Source organism: Pteropus medius, unplaced genomic scaffold (assembly GCF_902729225.1).
Source record: "Pteropus medius unplaced genomic scaffold, Ma_sr-lr_union100, whole genome shotgun sequence".
Taxonomy (NCBI): Eukaryota; Metazoa; Chordata; class Mammalia; order Chiroptera; family Pteropodidae; genus Pteropus; species Pteropus medius.
In genome coordinates this window covers 23513044-23534300 of record NW_024342471.1, presented here as the reverse complement: position 1 = coordinate 23534300, position 21257 = coordinate 23513044, and the positions used below count along the sequence as shown (strand labels likewise).

The window sequence follows — 21257 nt, the reverse complement described above, 5'->3', positions numbered from 1 at the left end:
CCCTCCAGGGTCTTTGCCACGCCGCCGCGCTGAGCCACTGTGCAGGGTTCGCACCATGACGAACACTCCTGCCCCTTGCTCCCCGAAGCATGCTCCACCCACCTGCGGCATGGAAACACCTGGGTGCTGATCGGAAACGCAGAGACCAGGGCACCCCCGACCTGCTGACCCAGACCTCCGATTTTAACCAGGAGCTCCACTTTGCCACGTTTCTGGGGGGCATGCCATCTGGCTGGCTCTCGGCTCTTTGTAATCTTCAAACCGGACTAGTTTTTCAGTTGGTGGGTGGAGTGGGGACACATTAAAATCACAAAAGGCCGTCTTTAAACCCATCTGCAAGGAGGGCTTTGTAAATTCGGTTATCTGGGCTTCCATCAGCATGCATAACCGAATTTTACAGCTATACCTGGGCCAGCAGAATCCCACCCCACCTCCACACCCCAAACCTCCAGCCAAAACCTTCTTTTATCCATTTCAAACAAACTTCCCCTTCCCAGAGTGGAGGGAGGGAAACGGCCAGGTGGGGCCAGAAGAAAGGCAGCCAAGGGCAGGGATTCACCCTAAAAAACAGTCCAGGGTACCCCGCAGACCTCAGGCTACAGGGATGCAAAAGATTCAAAAGACCAAACAGCCGACCAAACAGCCAACGACAGGGGCTCAATTTAAAAATCGCTCAAAATCCATATGATCGAGTGTGCTGTGCCCATTATACATGACACCAAGGGTCATATGTGAGTGTCCCCGTTCTGTGAGGTCAGCCGGCAGCAGGGCAAGTCTGGCTCCATTTCTGTGGAGCAAGCGTCCAGCTATAAACAGAATTTAGAGTGTTGAGCTAACAACTGGTTCACTTTGGTTGCACCCTTATTATAATAATTCATACATTTTTTTAAATCTCTTTTTAAATTAATTTTTATCACGGTGACATTGGTTAACAAAACCCAGTAAGTTCCAGGTGTACAATTCAACAGTAAGGCATATATATTTAAAAAATATATAATATATATATATTTTTTAGTATCACTACAATGCTCTGAAGTTGTGGGCATTACCTTCTCCACAGACGAGGAAGCAGGCTTTGCAATAGCAAACATTTCACCGAAAAGGATGAGCACAGCTATTTATGTGTTTACCTAAGAAGTAAAAAATCAATTTGGATTTCCTAATGTTTTAATTTTTAAAACTGCCACATGGAATCGTAGCTATTTGGCTGCTGCGACCTACGAAAATGGCAACTGCATGTGGTTTCGCCTAGTACGTATATGTAATTTATGAATAATTTATAACCTATAAGTAAATAATACAATTATAAATGAAAACATCATGTATTGTTAAATTGTGCACACATATGGGGGCAGGCGGTCAAAAATATCGCCCCAGTGGTGTGCACAATAATAGCAAGTTTGGGCACAGTGTCTGGGCCTCTGGGGGGTGGGGGCCGCTGGTGGGGTGGGATGAGGTGGGAGTTCTTATCAGCTCTATTTCTGAGCCATTCAGATCCAAAATATTAGCCAGAGAGTTGGGATGACGTGAAGGGTTAACGGTGGCATCTGGGAAACTTCAGCTTTGTAAATCCAATTTTCCAGGGATATCCTAAAGGGATGGCCATCATCATCACAGCAATAATCGCTGCAATCTTCTGAAGGCAAACCATAAACCAGGTGCTGTCCTGGGTGTGTATAGTCTTTGAATCTCCCCAGTGACCTTATGAGGTTATACCCCTTGTCATCCCCCTGTTCCATAAATGAGAAACAAAGGGGCAAGGTCACCAGATGGGTTGTGGTGAGGCCTGACTGGAACCAACGTTGAGCTTGATTATTGCACACGCTGCCTGCACACTGCGTCCCCCTGGACGTTCCCCTCCTTCCAGAATCGGCATCACCAATGAGACCGGCCCGCTAAGGAAGGCGGCGGCGTCAGCTCCGAACACATCACCCCATTCGGCCCTGGACTGCCCGAAGCCAGCGCCACACAGCGTGTATTTAATTCGAACATCTGCCATCTGGGCTCAGCCTGCAATGCACCACAACGCAGACGGCAAACCCCCACCGCCAAGGAGCTACGCCGCAAATAAAACCCACATCGAGCTTACGTGAACCCAGGTTCCAAGACATTCATGTGAAACATCCTACCTGTAGGTCGGAAGTTATGCTGCTGACATCCGTTCACAGGTGTGCGAGGATCTCTCTGCAGGAGAGGCCATCATGAAACCCATGGGAGTAACGAATGGATGGAGAACAAGCAAAACACCGTTGAACGAATTGCGCTTCCCCCATGCAAGTTTTTAAAAGGACGAGCTAGGGCTTCCTGCTCTTCCTGGGCCCCTTCAACGAGTCACAGAGTTGACCCCTGACCCATACGGGGGGCGAACCGCGCAGGCGCACTCACACGTGGAGCCCTTCGCGTCCCTGGGTTTCCATCCGCAGATGCAACCAATTGAGGCGGCTTGGGAAACAGCGTTGCTGCATTCCCGACTGTGGATTCCCAACTGAAAATACTATTTCTGATTGGCGACTGGTTGAATCCATGCATCGGGAGGGCTGACAGTGGAGTCAAAAGTTATATGTGGATTTCTGACCACATAGGGGTCGGCAGCCCTAACTCCTGCATTGCTTAAGGGTCGGCTGTACTATGAAGTGTGGGGCAGGGGACAGGGAGGGCAGGGGGAGGGGGAGGAAGCCCCCGGACTGCAGCTGCAGAACAGCACAGCCTAGGACTGAAAGTATGATCTCGGGAGCCAGAATGCCTGAGCTTGAACTCCAGCTTGGCTGTTCACTGTGTGACCTTGGGCGAGTTAACCTCGCTGCGCTGCCATTTCCTTATCTGTAAAATGTGAGAATTAAATGAGTTCTTACGCAGTAAAGGGCTCAGGAGAGTGAGCGAGGCCTATCGTAAGGGCTACAGAGGTGCCAGGTGGTGTTACTTTAAAGCAAGAACCCCCGTGCTTTTACATATTACCGTCCGTGAATTGCTTTCCCAATCATTTAGGAATTTCGGAACAGCTTCGATGGGAAAGCCGCAGTACGTGGTGTGCTGACGTTTACACACAGGCCGGAGGAAGGGTGTGTGACTAGCAAGGCCCCGCGATGCAATGTGGCTCCGAGCGGGTCCCCACGCTGTGTCCCTGTGCAGGCCGCGGCGTCCTCATTTGTCAATGCTGATGATCACGGTGCCAGTAACTCCCAGACCGTGTCAGCCACGTCGAGCTCTCCGTGGTCTGAAAAATGTGAGTTGTCACCGCTGTTTCACCTCTCCACGACTTTGCAAGCCATGTCAATTATCCTCACCGATGCTCCTTTTCCTCGTTTGTAGAACCATTTTTCCTCAAGATCTCTTAAAAGCGGTGTGACCTAGGAATGGCTGATAAACTCTCTGAGCCTTGGTTTGCTATCTGTAAAACAGCGGTATGACAGAACCAGTCCCTAGGATGGTCGGGAGGATTAAAGGATGTAATGAATGTAAAATGTTCAGCACAATACGACACATGTCCAATAAATGCTGATCGGTATCACCGTTTCTAATCCTCATGAACGCCGTGTAGGGGACTCATTATAACAGGTCTCATTACATAACCTAAGAAAGCAGAGATCTGAGAGGTTGGGTACATGCCTTAGATCACACAGGTAGCAAGCAGGAAATGTCTCATTAATCTCTAGTTGTTTCCTGTGTTTTTGCCATGTTTCCCCATCCACTGTGTGGTTGCAAGATGTCTTGTAAACGCTGGCGTTGGTATCTGGTGGGTGCGAATTGGCTCAGTTCATCAGAGCCACGGAAGGATGCGATGCCTGTGAGCCTGGCGAACTTGAGTCTGAATCCCGGCCGTGCCAAGCTGAAAACTCCCACTGGAACGTACGTTCCATGCAGACCTGGGCCTTGCCTGTCTTCTTCCTGGTTCCCGACCCAAGAATCACCCTGTCTGGGTTCTAAATCCGTCCATATAAAAAGCACTGGGTGTGGTGAGAATTACTCTTAAAAATTCCATCAATCATGCACGAGATACTGTAAACAGGGTTTGCGGACACAAGCTTGGACGGGATAAGGCAGGATAGGACAACGGGTGGGAATTAAATGGACTCCCCTCTACTCTGGCTGAGGCAGGACACGGCGTGGGAACGGAGGGTGTATACGCGAAGAGCGCGCGTACATACGCAAAATACGCAGCCAGGCCTTCCTTGCCTCTTCGGCGTAAATGTGCTGAAATAACACACACTTGGTGGAATCCTCCCACGGCGTCAAATGCTGGTGCGAATATGAAGTTAAGGGTGCGGAGGGGGTGACAGCACCAAGAGGGATCGCTCTCTAGGCGCGTATTTCTAAATACCCGAGTCCTGAGAAATTCTACACCCAGTATTGCCCTCCCGAGAATCTCGCCAACGTTTTCTCCGGCCATCAAGTTGCACAAGGTTCCGCCCCGGGTCTGGGCTTGGCTCAGCGCTGCAGGAAAGCCCACGGGCCGTTCACTGGGAGGAACAGAAAGGGTCTGAGCTGAGCAACCCGAGAAGCAGCAGACGAGAGCAGCAGAGAGGGGCACGGCAGGCGTGGGCCAGGCGGGCCTCCTAAATGACTCAAGTGGATGACAGTGGGGTCTGGGGCTCTGTGGCGACGGACATGCCCCAGCGTCCACAGCGGTCCAGCCGATGTGCCCTGCAAGGAAGCCGACCAGGAAAGGTCCACCTTGCACAAGCTGTTGCGCATTCCTCCTGACTCGAGGACGTGGCTGACCCGTCCTTGGCAGCAGACCATTTCAGAGGCCCAGCGGCACTGTCCCACCTGGATTTGGGCAGCCGACGAACGATCATTTTGCTTAAGTCGTTTTGAGCTGGGTGGCAGTCACTTGCCATCGCTGTCTTCCACCAGAAGAATGCTGATGTGCAGACAGCGTGTAGAACCTTATCCCCATGTAAAGCTGTGACATGGGCACGCGCATCCTTCCCACGCTCCAGCCTGCAGTATGTGCTAAGCTGCCCAGGAGCTTCCCAGGTATCCAGAGAAGCAAGCTGGGTCACTGGCAGGACGCCACACTCCCATCAGCAAAGCCACCACTCCGGGCCGATCCAGCTGCCCAGCGATGCGCAGTATCTCCCTTTCACGAACACGCCCTTCAAGCCAGTGCTACCTTCATCTAGTTCCTGCTTCCTTGTACCTCAAGGTGCCTTTTTTAAGGCCAAGTAATATCTAGCAGCTTTAACAAAGCAAAGAAAAGAGGCTGGCTGCCGTTGGTGAAGAATGTACATTTTTTTATTTTGTTCCAAAATTACTCGAGAAAAAAAGAAAAACGATGGTCAGGTTGTTAGGGGCACAGAGGCGGGATGTTGGAGATTTGTTTGTTTAAAATGAGAAGTCTCATATGTATTGTAAGGAAGCTTACAGACCAATTTCTTCAGGCAATAACATTTCTAAAGCACACAACGTATCCAATACGAGAGAACTCAGGGGTCCCCAATCATCTGAATCACTCCCCCTCCCCATAAATTCACAGTACTTGGAAGACTGGAAACTTGAGAGAAATAAACTTCTTTCAATAAGTCATTCAAACACGAATGGCATCACCATGGAAAAGGAACCAAACATCATTCCAGATTTTATTTTTTGCGGGCAACCACGTTTTTTGAACAGAATGCCCTCTTCCCTTGAGGAAACCGCATGTTTTGAAAAGGCTTTTTTTTAAAAAAAAACAAACAACAATAACAACAACAAAAAACCCAAAGAAACTCTGTTCCAAATGTATTCAAATGGATATAACGTTTTATTTCCCTCTTGCATCTAATGCGGGCGTGGAATGACATCATCGATATTCCATAGCACAGAGACTATGGGATAAGAAAAGAGTGGACAGGAAGAAGGGAAGAAAGAACCTTTAAAGGTAAAGTGGAGAAACCTGGCGAACACCTCAGTCAGGTGACAGGTCTGACATCCACAGTGATAAGTCATGTCGACAGTATGTACCTCTCTCTGATGTGATGTGAAAAGAAGCCATGTCACCTCAGGGGTGTTTCTCCCCCAGACCTATTGCCCCCGTCTGTTTGTGAAAATAACATCAGATAAATCCCAAGGGAGGGACAAAATATATGGTCAGTGCTCCTTCAAACTGTCACATCTGAGAAACTGTCACAGCCAAGAGGAGCCTGAGAAGACATGACAATGAAACATAACGCGGTGACCTGGGTGGGATCCTGGACCAGAAAAAGGACATTTGGGGGAAACTCAGCAAATCTGTATAAAGTATGGACTTCCGTTAATAATAATGAATCAAGAATAGTTCATTAATCATAACGGATGTATAATAATCTGTTAATAGGGGACATGGGGCATGGGATATATGGAAACTGTACTCTTTGTAATTTTTCTGTAAATCTAAAACTATTCTAAAATTAAAAATCTATTAAAAACGAATATTGTAATCTTGTCTAATATGCTTCTGGTTTGAAAAAAATGGTTTTTAAAAATTGATTTAGAAAGCCAAATGCTCTGTTGAAATTAAGTTTAGATCATTATATGTAAATTTACAAAATCAAGTAGACTTTATTTTTTCATTAATAATTTTTATAACTTATCCAGGATTTTTATTTAAACCGCTGATAATACTAACATAGTCTATGATCCTTAACTTTTCCTTTTTTATAAAACTGTATCTCCTGTTTTTATTGTCGATCTGTGGTCATTTTAGTCCTCAAATAGCTGGTGAATGGATTTTTTACATCAAATTCTTTCTGTTTAAATAACTTCTGTGGTTTCCACTTTCCTAACCGGACCCTGACTGATATAGGTACTTACGCAAGCCACTGAGTCTACAGGTACTGCGTGCCTTCTATGTGACAAAAACTGGTAACAAGACACACAGAATCTCTGACATCAGAACCTTCTAGTCCACTGAGCAGACAGTAAACATTTAACAAATATAACAACGTCAGGTGCAGATAAGGGTGATGAAGACGCTCTGAGGGTGGCGTCCCAGAGAGAGGTTGGAGGTGTCTCCGTGTGTCTAGGGGGCTGGCGCTGCTCTCTGACGGGCTGTTCAGAGGCCGGAATGATAAACTAGCCACCTGCGGAGGAGGAGGAGGAGCCACGAGTGCAAAGACCTTGAGATGAGAAAGAACCCGGCCTGGGTAAGGGACAGGAGGAGGGCGCGTGTGCCTGGAGAACAGGGAGCAAGTTAGTAAACCGGAAGAGGTGAGCTCAAAGAGGTACCATGAGCGGAACGGGGAGGTCTCTGGGAGCCAAGGGAAGTGCTGTGATTTTGTTCTAAGTGAAATCAGAAGGCTTGGAGGGTGTTGGGTGTGTTTGTTTGTTTGTTTTTTAAACGCCTACAGCACCTGGTCTTCCTGGGTGGTCTCCCATCCAAGGACTAACCAGGCCCGACCCTGCTTAGCTTCCGAGATCAGACGGGATCGGGCACGTTCAGGGTGGCGTGGCCGTAGGACTTGGAGGGTTTTAAATAAAGGGTGTAACACGATCTGATTAAATGGCCTGTGGAAGTGAGACTGTGTGAGCGAAAGGGTCACGGGCACGAGCCTCGCGAGGGCCGGCTGACAGCCGGACCCGGACATGAGATGATGGGGCCAAAACTTGAGGTTTGGGGAAGGGAGGGTAGAGAAGTGGATGGATCTGGAAATCGCGCTGGTAAGACTTCCTGAATAAGTAAGGGAAGTCACTGAGGGCGACGTCTAGATCTTGGGCTTGAACTGGACGGATGGTGACACCATGGGCTGTTATGGGCAGAAAGCGGGAGGTAGAAGGACCACTGCTCTGGTCTGGTTATGTCAGACCTGACAGACCTGTAGGTGTCCAGGTGGAGACGTCACGTGGGCAGCTGGAAATATAAGTTCAACGTTTAGGGGAAAGATCCAGGCAGAAGATCTACTGGAAAGCCATCAGAACAAGGTGAGGTCCCCTAGCTAGTGACTACAGCAAGAGAAGAGGGCTTAGGTCAGACCCCTAGGAGCAGAGAAATTTCCAGAAAGAGACTAAGAAGAAACGGCCGGTGAGCTAGAAAGAACACAGGTGTGTGTAGGGAACAGGAATCCAGCGGTTTCAAGGAAGGAGCATTAGTGGTAGTAACTGCTCTGAGAGGTCAAGTTCATTGAGAATGGAGTGGTCTGGTGGCTTTAATGAGGTATGTCATCAATGCCTTAGAGCCGTTTCAGTGCCATGATGGGCACGAAATCCAAGGAGAGGAGAAGAGTACTCTGTGAGAACCAGCCCCTCTCTAGAGATCTTGCTATGAGGGGAGCAGAAAACGCCATGGGCAGAGCGTGGGACCTGTGGTCAAGGGCGGTGGCTTCTTTAAACAGCGTGATGTCGAGGCATCTTGGAAGGTCTGCGCAGTGCTTCTCAACTGGGGGCGATTTCGCCCAGCAGGGGATATCTGGCAATGTCTGGAGACATTCTTCATTGTCATAATTAGGTGGGGAGCATTTAATAGCACCTAGTAGGTAAAGGTCAGATCCTATTAACATCCTACTATGCACCGCACAGCTCCTCCCCCGAGAGAACGGGTCCCATGTGTCAGTAGCACAGAGACACAGCGCCTATGGGCATGGCCCGGAGGCTGGCTGTGGAGGTACAGGGGAGCAGAACAGAGGATACGGAGGAGGAAGGGGTAAGTTTCAGGGGTGAAGCCCTCCAAAAAGCGAGAGGCGATACAAACCAGGACACCCGCGTGCGGGGTCTGCCTGAGACAGGAGCAGGATGCCCCTCCCCCCAGGCGACCAGCTCCCACTGTGCCTATGGCGGGGACACAGGTTGTGTCCTGTCTCCTGGCCACAGCTGACTGGACCTAGGGTGATCCCTCCCCGAAGCCGGCCCAATCAGATGCCCTCTCCTGGGAGCTGGAAGGGAGCACAGTGACTTCTGAGAGCCCGTGGGAGCTGCCTGCAGCGGCCTGTGTCCCATGAGCGGGGGGCGGGGAGGGGGCGCCGAGGGGAGCGGGGTGAAGGGGCAGCAAAACATCTGATGCGGAGGAAGGAGGAAGCCAACCCCAGGGACAAGCAGAGGTCATGGGGGGCGCCTACAGGGCGCCACGCTGATCTTTAGTAGACTCCCGATTTCCTCCTTCACCCCTCCAGGGCCAGCCTCACTGCCCACCTGACTCCCCTCAAAGTCTTTAAAAAGATGGTTTTGTGCTTACGCGAGTTTGAGAGGGTATCTGTTGTTTGTGACCAAATCATCCCTAACTCGGCTCATGATCCTGTTGAACGTTTGGGAAGGACCAGAAAATATAAAGATAACTTTTTTTTTTTTTTTTTAATACAAGCAGTTGCACGGACACCTGTCAGCTGGGTGGAGACCAACACGTGTCAGTTTTGCCTGTTCCAGATCCATTTTCCTTGGAGTTTCTGCAGTGATAACCTGCAGCCTCTGCCCCCCTGGCGGGGATAATCTGCCTTAGAATGAAGTCCAGAGAGGAAGGCAAGATTGAGACCCAGACAGTGACCGCTGCTGGCATCTTTTGGTTCCTGGATCCAGCTGCGCCCGAAACCACACGCCTTTTCAACGACAGGGCCCGATAAATTCCTCCTTTATCTGACGCAGGTCGCATAGAATTTCTGTTCGCCTGCAGTTAAGTAAGTTTCAAGGAGCTTCTTGGGGCGAGACCGCATCCTCAGAGTCATAAAACAGTGCTCCTTTTCACCCCTAAGCCGGGAGGAAAGAATATCGAGTGCCGGCTGGAAACCTCTGGCACCTGCCTCCTTTTTTCAATTTATCTGCGGAAAAAACACATTCGGAGTTCTGCTCCGACTCTGAGGATTAACAGAGGGAGCCAAGAGGAGAGACGAGGGGTCAGACAGAAACTTCTCCCCGAGTAAGAAGAGGGATATTGTTGGCACCAGTAAGGCTGGGCCAAAAAGGAAGGCTGCGCTGACAGAGGCTTAATCACCTGCCAGTGGCCAGAGCTGGAGGGGAGGCTGGGCGGGCTGGGCGGGTGCCCACAGGTGGGCGTGGGGGCGGAACACACCAGCCGCCAGCTCGGCTGGGACTCACCTTAGCTTTGGTCATCAGATGTGACTCTTGCTTTCAAAGTGCAGAAGGCAAGTTTTCTTTTTTTTTTTTTGCTGAGGTTTTCCCTCACATCGACAGCAAGTACTCCTCACAAAACACTATTTTTGCTGCATTTGGTGGAGATGAATCAGACGCCAATGGATTCAATTTATTTTACACAAAACAGAGTGATGACTGAAAGGTTCTCGCGAGGCCGGTGGGTTTTATTGAGAGCAGAGGAATAAATGAATCATTCCAAGATGTTAGACAAAACTCAACATCCCGGCCTCCCTGTCGAGAGCCTGGGCTGGTGCACGGGCCTCTGCGGGGGGTGAGGGGTGCTGGCTGCCGGCCACCCCTCATCCGGGGCCGTTTCCTTACAATGAGGTTTTCCGAACACTGTTTATCCTCGGGGCCCACTTGGGTGCTGGAAATGCACGCCACCAAAAGCTCGGCCTCCGTCCTTCCCACCTTACTCATCCCAAATCTAGGAGTGCTCGCATTCTTGTAAGGAGACATTTTCTTATTTCTAAAAGGTCCAACCTGCTCTCCGTGGCGGTTCGGGGCCAGGTCCATGGGTATCAACCAGCCTTCGAGCTGTGGCCCCATTTCCGTCCGAGAACAACTGGAAGAAACGAGCTGAGTGCTTTGGCAAGGTCCCGGCTCGGTCCGGGGGCATTCGGACTTCTCTCTAGCATCTCTGGCAAAACGGCGAGGCCATCTGCAGAGGGTCCTCCATTTGCAAGAGAGTCCTGTGTCACTGCGCCCTGACCATGAGAATTTAGGCACAACAACCCTGACACGTAAAGAAACGGGTATGACAGGAAAGAGGGAGATGCGGGACTTGGGTGGATAACCTTCGAATCTGTCTCCAGACTATCCTCCAACGCAGCGGTCCTCGACTTGGGGACAGGGTGGTCCTGGCATTGCGTGGGTAGAGGCCAGGGACACTGTGGAACATCCTACATGCACAGGACAGCCCCGCGACAAGGAAACATTTGCCCAAAATGTCAATGGTGCCACGAAAGAGAAACAGGAACCCTGCCCTAGCCACACGCCGGGATCCGGGAGAGAGGAGGCTCTGGAATAAGACCCGGAACATCATCCTCCAAACCCTGCAGTGGGTCAAGAGCAAGCAGCCCCGCTTCAGGATCCACAAGGAGGCCCGACACTAGGACTGGGGTCCTCACTCCCTGGCCCATGGCCTTGCTCACTCAGAGACTTTGGCAAGAGTGTCTAGGGGACTCTGGTGTATTGATTAGGAGAGCTTCGGGCTGCGATTAAGAGCATCATGCCGAAGAGCGGCCTAAATGATAAGGGCTTATTCTTCTCCCATCGTGGGAACTTCAAAGATGGGCGGTAGTTTCAGGAACCCAAGCTGGCCGGCCTTGTCTGTGATTCCCTCGGCTTCCACTCCTGCACGAGACGGCCGCCCCTCCTCCCCGACCCTCTCTCAACCTCCTAAGCGGGGAAGGAGGGGCGAGCTCTCCTGTGGGCCGGGAGAAATGGTGTGCCGGTTTCAAGCTGATTCTCCATAGGCTTTGTGCTCGTCTGCTCCCTTTCTCGGACCTCTGTGACCACCGTGAGGGCACGCCCCGGCTAGCCTGCTGGAGGGAGGAAGCCCGTGAGGACAGCGGGGCTCCCAACCCAGAGCCAGCAACCCTGAGACCTGCGTAGACCAACTGCAGGTGACCCTGTTCTCTGTCCATCTAAACAATAGATGTCCTAAAAAATGCCTCAGTGGGGTGTCTGTGTGGTTCCACGGCCCCCTCACAAGCCCACAGCATGGACCCTCAGCCTGATTTCTTATAGATCGTGGCCACGGGCCACTGGGCAAGAAAATGTGCCTCGTTCAGTTCAGGACCATCAAATGACCAAATAAGAAAAGGCTTTACAGTTTCTGAGCCATATCATTAAACGTGAAGGACAGCTTATTTCCCCACAAGCTGTCTACAAAATCTCCCACTGGCCTTCCTTCCCACCCCCTTTACTTCCAAAGGAGGCCCCTCAGGAAGGAAGGTTAGTGAATCAACAGGATGGTCTACTCGCCTGCAAACGTGGCGTCCTGCCGGGTGGGCTGGCAGTGGTCGGCAAGACTGTGGTAACGGAGCGGGCCTGTGAGTGGCCCGCTGCCTGCCCTGTCCCCCACACTGCCTTCGTGTCTCGGGCTGGGCTCCCCCTTCTTTTTCCCCTTCGCTTGTAGGACCCGTCCAAACCGCAGAGCTGGGCACCACCTCGAACCTCCCATTCGCCAAAGTCTGCTTATCCGATCCAGGAGGGATTCTCAGGGGCTGGTCCTCCGACAGGAGCCCTATCTCCAGCCAGAGAGAAGCCCACCTGTGACACAAGGCCGCACCGAGCCCCACTCATTCGTGCTGCGGTAAAACGCTTCTGGAAACGGCGACGTGCCCGGCAAGACGAGACTCGAGAACCGGCGTGCAGCGGGCTGGCTCGCGTGGAACTGTCACTTCCCTTGTGGCAAATCCCAGGCTTCCTGCCCCTGGTCCCATGGGAGGGAGAGAAGGGCAGGGGGTAGGAGGGATCGTTAGATAAACTCCGGCTGGCTCCTACAGCAGCCACAGTGAGCTCTTCGGAATGTAAACCGGGTTCTGTCAGCCGGGCCTGCTAAAGCCCATCACTGCCCTTACAGCTCCCAAGGCAAAGTCCTCCAACAGCTACAGACAGCACCTCTCAGGCTGCCCCCCTGGACCTCGTCTCCCTGCTTCTCACCTCCCGCCACCCCGCCTCATGGGCTAGCTATGCACCGGCACGGCTGGCGCCCCCGGCACACAGCCCCTCAGCACGGCTGGCCCCCTGTCTGGGACACCGGTCCCTTCCCTCCCTCTGCACCATGGCTTTGGAGTCACCCACAGACCATGAACTGCGAGAGAGAGACCAGGCCTTTCTGGCCTCAGCACTGCATCTCAGCCCCTTGTAAGAAGGAAGCACTTGATAAAGATGTCTGAATTCCTCTAAGCTTCCTGCTTTGCAGAAAAGTCCCCTACAGGCAAATAATCCCAAATGAGGGTGTTTGCTTCTTTCTGGGCTAAGTCACAGTGTCAGTTTTATGGTCTGTCTTCCTTGCCTAAGTGGCAGAAGCAGACAGAGCGGAGCTTCTAGAAGACCTTGAGGCAAGAATTTGAATGTAAGGGATTAGCTGGGAGGTGAGACCCAAGATCACCTGGTGGGGTGTGAGAGAAGCCAGCTACCACCTGAGTGACAAAATTTAATGCTGCTGGGGACACTGGATTCCCACAGCACTCCTGTCTGTCACCAGCTGACGGGGCCCTGAGGAGGCGTTAACTCCCAGGCTTCAGCCTCCCTGCCCCAAGAATGACAGATTTGACTCGGAATAACCATGGAAAGTGCTCGAACAAAGAAAGGCCGAGTCGACAGGTGGGAGCCAGTCCGCTGGCTGGCGTGGGACAGGGGCAGGACAAGGGGTTACGGTGGGCCGCCCCCCGCGGACCGGCTCCACCCTCAGTCTCCTGCTCAGAAAGGGGCAGTGTCTCTCAGCCATTCCTGGCAGACATTTCCTCACCTGACTGTTTCCTGGGACACCTTGGTCCCCAGCAATACTTCCCACCAGCACACTGACTCCTTCGTGGACCCGACAGGACCAAGCCTCTGGCCCCCAGATGAAGGCTGAGGGTGGTACCTGCCTCTTTGTTGCTAATGGCCCCATCAAACACCCCCTGGTGATAACACGGCTTCTGTTTTCCAAGTCCCTGCTACAACCCGATGCCTCCAGCTACACACCACTTTTGGAAATGCAAACAGATTTAGCTGATTTAAGCAAAGTGGTAAAACCAGGAGGGTTTTCTTTGTTTTCAGGCACAGTTTGTAATCTTCCCGCTTATTCGATAGTAAACACCATAAATGAAGGCAGGAATGGATGAATAGATGACACCCTTGTTATTAGTTTCCTGATGCCGGGCACTGGAGGTGTTGCCAGAGGTTGGAGAAAGAAGCAGGTAGAAATGGTTCTTGCGGGGGATGGGTAACTCCAGGCCTGGCCCCTTCAGGCCACTTAACCACATCCCCCCAAAAAGCAAAATTCCTCTTCTTTGATGGAAAACACCAGAACCCATGCCGAGCACACCCCAGGACAATCTGTGCACTCACCCGAAGCAGACCTTCTCCCCGTGGCCCCAGACGGGAGTCTGGGTCCCCGAGTCCTTCCAAGGGCAGCGTCTCTTCCCACAGCCACGTTGGCTTTGGCTACGCCTGCTCTGGCTGGAGAATTTTTGCAGGAAAGAACCTAAAGTAAAAGATCGACTAATATGAGAAATCTCCAGAACTAACGCCGAGTCACCCCATCCTGCCTCTTCTCATTAGACGACACGTTTCTTTAAAAAAAGTAAAGCAAGCACAAAGATGAGGGTGGACAAGTATGACCCTTCTCTCTTCTGTTGCGTGGCTCCTGCAGACACTACCGTAAGTGAATCGATGCCCAGACACGTGAAGGGACCAGTGTCCCCACACTTACTAAGGTCCCCGCAGGCCTCGCCCTGAGCTCGCAGCTTGATTGCCTTATCATTCGACCAGAATCATCTTGCAAAAAAAAAAAAGGTCCAGTTGTGACCTGTATTTCACAGATGAGGACACTGAGCTCACAGGACACTTGGGGACGAACTCGCCCCAGGTGTGGGGAGGGCTCAAAGCCAGGCCTCTCGGGCCGGTAACCTGGCCGGATGCGAGGAATGGGGGGCACATTATGCCTGCAGGAATGCAGAGTGTGCACACAGCGCCCCGGCCTGAGAACGCACAGAACAAACACGGGCGTGCCCTTGCGCGTGGCACGTGCCGCTCGTCCCGCCTCAAGTTCAGGATACACGGCCACTGCTTCTCCAGGAGCCACTGTGCGCTGCTTCTAGGACAACCCGGAGCTCCCAGGGATGTCCTGAGGTCACCCAGGTGTCTCGACACCCTGACCCCCCGGTGCTGACTCAGAAGGCAAACGGAGAAGCAAAGCCAGGGTCTGGATTTGGGACAAAACCAACAGAAGCCAACGAGGAAAGAAACAGACCTCGGGAAGGCAAGACGTTCTGAGCAGACGCACGGTCGGCGCTCGGTCTCTCCCGTCATCACCCGCTCTCTCCTCACCCGCTTCCTCACGCATTCGTTCACTCGGGGACATTTCCTGAGCAACTTCCAGGCACCGAGAGCTAAGCATCTGCCAAACACGAATGACAACAAAAGCAGCCCAGACAGTCTAGCAGCCCCTCACAGAAGTAGGCGTCCTCTGCCGTACTGTGGTAAAAATGTCTCCATCCGTCCATCCATCCATCCATCCATCCATCCACCCATCCTACACGTAGATGCTGAACCTCTAGTCCAAGCCAGAGGCTGAGGACCCCACGCTGAGGACGCAGGCATGGTCCCTGCCCTCGCTTTACCAACAGAGCAACACGGCATGGAGGTCGAGACGGCAAGACCTGGAGCCCTCCGCTGAGGTGCCAGGCTCCTCCTCTTTCTAGCTGTGTGTCTTTGGGCTCCTTACATAGCCTCTCTGTGCCTGAATTTCCTACACTGCAAACAGGAGGTCGGGATGGTCCCTACCTCATACGGTGTCGTGAGGCTTCACTGACTCAATACTCTTAAAGTTCAGACGGGTGCCCGGCATATAGAGGCACCCAATAAATGTTAACCCGATCATTTTAACCCATTTCCTGTTTGCCCCGAGAATACTCGCCGGGGTATTTATTTTCGCAGCGCTCTAGGATATCGATAATCTTTAGAGACAAATGACATCATCCTATTTATAGCATTCTGTTTTCAGTAGTGGTATTTTCACTTACAAAATATAGTAATTCTCCATCGCTGAAAATGTCAAATCCTAGAAAACGCAGCATTGCCACCGCGATGGTAATTCAACGCTGGCGGCGAGCTGCACTTTATCTTCCTAAACGGGGAATGGATTAAGAGTGGAGAAGCTGGTGTCAACACGAAAAGGTGCCGTTCCAAACAGCTATGGACGCGTGGCAGGGAGAAATCTTCCACCTGTTTAGTATGACACCTGATCTTTTACAGAGAGAAGGCTCCTCTCCCCAGCACCCTGAGAAAGTCAAATCCTTCCCCCTAGCCTGGAGCAGCACACCCCCTCTCTGATGTCTAGGGAGGGGGCCCAGGTCGTTGTTGATAGACCTTCAGGTCTAGGGGGAGAGGAGGAGACGGTGTGTTTGCAGACAGCCAGGGAGGGCCTAGAGGAACCCATAGCGGGCGGATGCTGGGCTGGGGAGCAGGGCTCCTGCAACACCCAACGCTGCGTTGCAGACGAACTTACTCCCCCGGGCCCACTGGATGCGGAAGCGGGAGCACGGGGGCCTTGCCGGGTACCGGCACCCAGAGCCGCCGTAGATGTCCCCGCATGCGTGCTCAGCACTGAATGCAGCCATGAGCCAACGAAGGCCCAGGGAACTGCCCATACCTGGGGTGTGTGCCCAACCCAGAGGAGATGGGCGCTTGGCGGGGGGGAGGGGGGAACCCCCCAGGTGCAGCTGGTGCACAGGCTGAACCCCCGGGCTGGGCCCTGGCTGGCATGTCCCCTTCGCGAGGCCAGGAGGGGACGGCCATGCCTGGCCTCACCCTTCCCATCCCGCCAAGGCACCCTGGCTGTCCGGGGTACCAGGCTTGCTGTACTTCCTGAAGCTGCATCTCCCGACTCCCCCGCCCCACCCCCAACTGCCCTGGAGCCCCTTTAGCACCTTTCTCGGTTTCCAGCATCTGTGCATCTGATCACACGCAGCACCGAGCTGACACACTCCTGCCACCTGACGAAATCACACCCCAGGGGCGAGAAGGGGCTCAGTCTGGGCCCAGTAAAGGTGATGCCGCCTCCTGCAGCTCCCCGAGACCCCGGGGCACACAAGCCCCTCGCTGAGAAGAGGCTTCTTGCAGGGTCTGCAGCTAGATTCACCCCACTTCTCACTTCTCCCCAACCTGTCACTTTCAGCAGGCCCAGCCCCTCTCTGCTAAACCACCTTCCCGGTCCCATGGACCCAGGCAGGGCCGGCTGCTTTGCCTTGGGGGCTGGCAACTAGAAGCTGTCCACCTGCACAAGGCTTGCAGACTGGTGGCCCTGGGAGCACCCCGCTCAAGGATGGGTCACTCTGGCCCAAGCAACGTGTTTGCTGTTGTTACTGACATTGTGCATTTGTTGGCAACAATTTAAATTGGGAGGAATTGTATAGGAAGTTTGAATCACATGGAATTACCATTTCTGTAGGTTAAAGACGGTCAGATATTGGCAACTTCAACTGGTTATGGTCATGAAAATTGAGGTTTTTCACTCAATTCTGAAAAACTGAAGACCAGGCGGCAGTGGCTGGAGCGAGGCGGCGGACGGCAGCGGACCTCAGCTCCCTCTGTCCGTCGGCGGGGACGCTGCCCCTGCGCACCGGCCCGGGTTTCCCCACGCTGGAGGGAGTTCGTTCTTCCTCCCTCCTTCCCTTCATTTCTTCCTTCCTTCCTTGTTTCATCTTCAATTCATTCATTCGTTTGCTCATCAATTCCTTTATTCATTCATTCATTCGTTCATTCACCCATCCATTCAACAGATGTCTTGAGTGCTTCCAGGCACTGTTCTCAGCACCGCAAGGAACAAGACAGCAGAAATGGGGGAAAACAAACAAAACTATGTAAACACACGACACGGATAGCTCGTGAATGGTGATGAACGCTAACGGGAAAATCGAGCGGAGAAAGCGGACTAGGGGTGCTGCGGGGTGGTGAGGAAGGCCCCGCTGAGAAGGGGAGTCGGGGTTCCTGCAAGAGGCGAGGGCTGAGTCGGGGACCTCTGCGGGGAGGACGCTGCCAGGTGGAGCCCCGAGGCTGGAGTGGGGGTGTGCGGCTGGTGCCAGCTGGGAGGGAGGAAAAAGGTTTCTCTACTCTCCCAGAGGCCGAGGCGCGGGGACCAGGAAGACGGTCACCACGCGGGGTAGAAAGGAGAGAGCGTGCTGTTCCCACGCCGCTCAGGGTGACCTCGTTTAAACAGGAAAAGAGCGCCCGCCAAGAGCCTGGGAGGGCACAGGGGGTCGAAGGGTCCCCCCTCCTCCGTGTCCTGTCAGTACAGGGGCCGTGCCGCTTCTCATCACACTGGGACGCTCCTACCCGAGCCCGCACCTCTCTCTCTGACCACGAGCCCCTCGCTGCGTCCTGGCGGCTTCTCCGCCCTCGTCCTGCCCTGCCCTGTCCTGTCCGCGCTCAGCAACCCCAGCCCGAGATGAGCTTAGGGGCGCAGGAGCAGCCTCCTCCAGAATGGGGGCGGGGGTGCGGGCACCAGCAGTCTCCCTCGCCAGGTGGCAGGGGGACACCCAGGAGGCTGCTCTTACCGGGCAAGTAGGCAAGATGCTTTTAAGACATGCGGGACCTGGCCAGTCCAGTGCGAGGCATCTGCCCGCAGAAGTCAATCTTCACATAAGCATAGACTCGGCTGCGAGGATATTTGTCACCGCATCCCTTAAAATAACTTTTAAATGGAAAGTAAGTGGCCTGAGGGAGGGGGGGAGTTAGTGAGACACACTGTGAACTACCCACCGAGCCGAACACCATCCTCACACCCTCCGTGGAGAATAGTCAAGGGCATTCTGCCGAGGGAAAGAAAAGTGTCCAAGATTCTGACCATATCATTCCATTTCTAAAGCATTCTTGAAATGACAAAATTACACAAGTGGAGACCAGAGGCTGGCTGCCGGGGGTGGGAAGTGGCTGTGGCTATCAAGGGTGGCACAAGGGGTCCTGGAATAGAACTTGCTATGAGCTGACTGACTGTACCCCCTAAATTCATGTTGCGATTCTAATCCCCGATGAGACAGTATCAGAAGGCGGGGCCTTTTGGGGTGCTAAGCTCACGAGGGTGGAGCCCGCCTGAGTGTGCCCGCCCCTTCCGCCATGAGAGGACACAGAAAGCGAGCGGCAGGGAGCCTGGCCCTGGAGGACTCGTAAGCCACAGACCCTAATAAACTGGCAGCAGTGAACAAACTGCTTAGGCGGACAAGTCTGCTCCGATTTTCTGTGCCCACGTTCTGAATTTTCTCCCAATAAATCTGTGTTGTACTGTGTTGAAATAAAGAAAAGTACATTTGTTGGAGGAGAAAAGATCTCTGATAGAGGACACATCACTGTGCCCAGACGCGGAACCCTCGGCCTCCCCACCTGTAGCACCAGGAACCAAGGCTACCACTTTCATAGAGATAACACAATCTCTGGCATAATGATAATTTACAAAATTATCATTTAAGGTTGACATTTCAAATGTACAAAATAACTGCTATAAAGTTTGGAGACGAGGCATGCCAAGTGCCCAGCACAGTGCTTTGTTTCATCGTTGGTTGCTTTAGTTAATAATCAAGAAAGTCTGTTTACGTCCACGCCACCCTGAACAAGCCCGATCCTGTCTGATCTCGGAAGCTAAGCAGGGTCGGGCCTGGCTAGTACTTGGATGGGAGACCACCTAGGAAGACCAGGGGCTGTAGGCGTGAAAAATAAAATATAAGGGATTGTAAGCTGTCGAGGTCCTTGCAATCTGTGAGGTCAACCAAGGGCTGCCTCGCCTAAAAAAAATAATAAACAAACAAACAAACAAATAAACAAATAAAAGTCTATAAAGGTGAGCTGTGGGGGTGGCACACATGGACGCACCCCACAAAGATCCCCAACACCAGAGGTCAGAGGGCTGAAAGCCACAGCCAAGGATGCCTCTGCAGCCAGGAGCCTCAGACTCAGAACCAAAGAGTGGAGACAATGAGGAGGATGAGGGAGGGAGCGGGGGAGGGGAAGGAGGAAGGAGGGGCGGGAAGGACAAGGGGTGCGGGGGTGGGGGGGAGAATCATGGAGCACGTACGTGTGCCAGGCCGTTCTCCACGTGCCCCTTGTTCAATCCTCTAAGAACCTGTGAAGCGGCGGCCTCCACTCCCAAATTCACCTCATGGTTCAAGATGGCTGCTCCAGCTCTCCAGCCATCACGTCAAACTTCCCACCCACAGCAATGAGGAAAGGGAAGGAGGACGCTGCCGAGAAATTACACACACGAACTTCTGCTGACGCCCCGCGTGGTCGCGTCAAGCTGCAAGGGAGCTTGGGAAACGTCTTTATTTGAATGACTCTGTGGCCAGCTCAAGGTTGGGGTTTTTTTAAAGAGTTTCTCGGTATTTACATGAGGAAATTGAGGCACAGAGAGGGAAGGAACTTGTCCACGCCGACTGTAAATTAAGGAGTCTGCGGCAGTCAGAGTAAAGGCCCCTTCGAAGACGATGAGGACCTGATCTCTGGAACCTATACAGGTGACCTTTGCAGATGTGACTGGGGCAGCTGAAGACGCAACTCAAGGAAGAGGCAGGAAGGACCCTCCCCCGGGGCCTCAGGGAGGGCGGCCCTGCCGACACCGTGGCTTCAGCCCAAGGACACTGGCTTCAGGCTTCTGGCCTCCAGACTGCGAGAGAATACATTTCTGTCGTTTTGAAGCCACCAAGTTCATGTTAGTTCGGTACAGCAGCCACAGGAAACCAGCAGACTCTTCAGGTAGCTTGGCCCGGGGGGTCCACGTTCTTTACCTGTGTGAAAGCAGGAGCCCCCGAGAGGGACTGCAAGGCGAGGGAGAAACGCTGGGAGCCCTTCCCAGTGTTTCGGGTCAGAAACGCAGACTCTGAACACCTACCCCTGGCCCTTGTGTCAGGCTGTGTCCTCGGACGTCAGGAGGAAGAGGAGGTGGATTTGTCACCCAGCCCCAGGACCGCAGACACTGCATTCGGTCACGTCACCAGCAATTCCCTCGCTGAAGAACAAGCTCCCTGGGAAGGTGACTGATCCTCTGGCTGGGCCGTCAGCGGCTTCTATGTGTTGCTTCCATGCCGAGCCGGGTTTTGAGGTGTCCCCAGAGACCTCCTGCAGCTTGTGGGTAAATCTCGTGGGATGGAAACATGCCCCAGCTGTCCTCTGCCTTTTGATTTTTTTTTTTCCACATGCTATGTGAAGCCTCACCAAATAGGGTTCACTGATAACTGAGCTGACAAGGCACCCAGAAACCTGGAGCATATCTTAAAGTGTCGCCTCCACTCTGCCCACATCCTATGCATCCCCAAGTCCTGCTGAGTTAGGGTCACAGGCACCTTCTGACTCCACCCACTACCCTCAAGACCAGCAGACCCACCGTAGCCTAGGTTTCCCCACCTCTCTCCTGCCCCCAAGCTGGCCTCCTGCTTCCACACTGGCCTTCGAGCCATTCTTCATGCTCCTGGAGTCCTTTGTACCAAGCAAAAATCGTTACCAGGCCACCACCGTGA

The 21257-nt window shown here is 52.9% G+C and overlaps 1 non-coding gene and 1 pseudogene across 1 annotated transcript; one reads left to right on the top strand and one right to left on the bottom strand.

The window, feature by feature from the left end:
• Window positions 1–7298: 7298 nt before the first annotated feature.
• Window positions 7299–7417, bottom strand: LOC120604131 (5S ribosomal RNA). The gene has a single exon (XR_005653260.1). It is a non-coding gene; the product is annotated as a 5S ribosomal RNA (ribosomal RNA).
• An 11918-nt stretch (window positions 7418–19335) lies between these two features.
• On the top strand, window positions 19336–19454 carry LOC120604046 (uncharacterized; annotated as a pseudogene).
• The last annotated feature ends 1803 nt before the right edge of the window (window positions 19455–21257 follow it).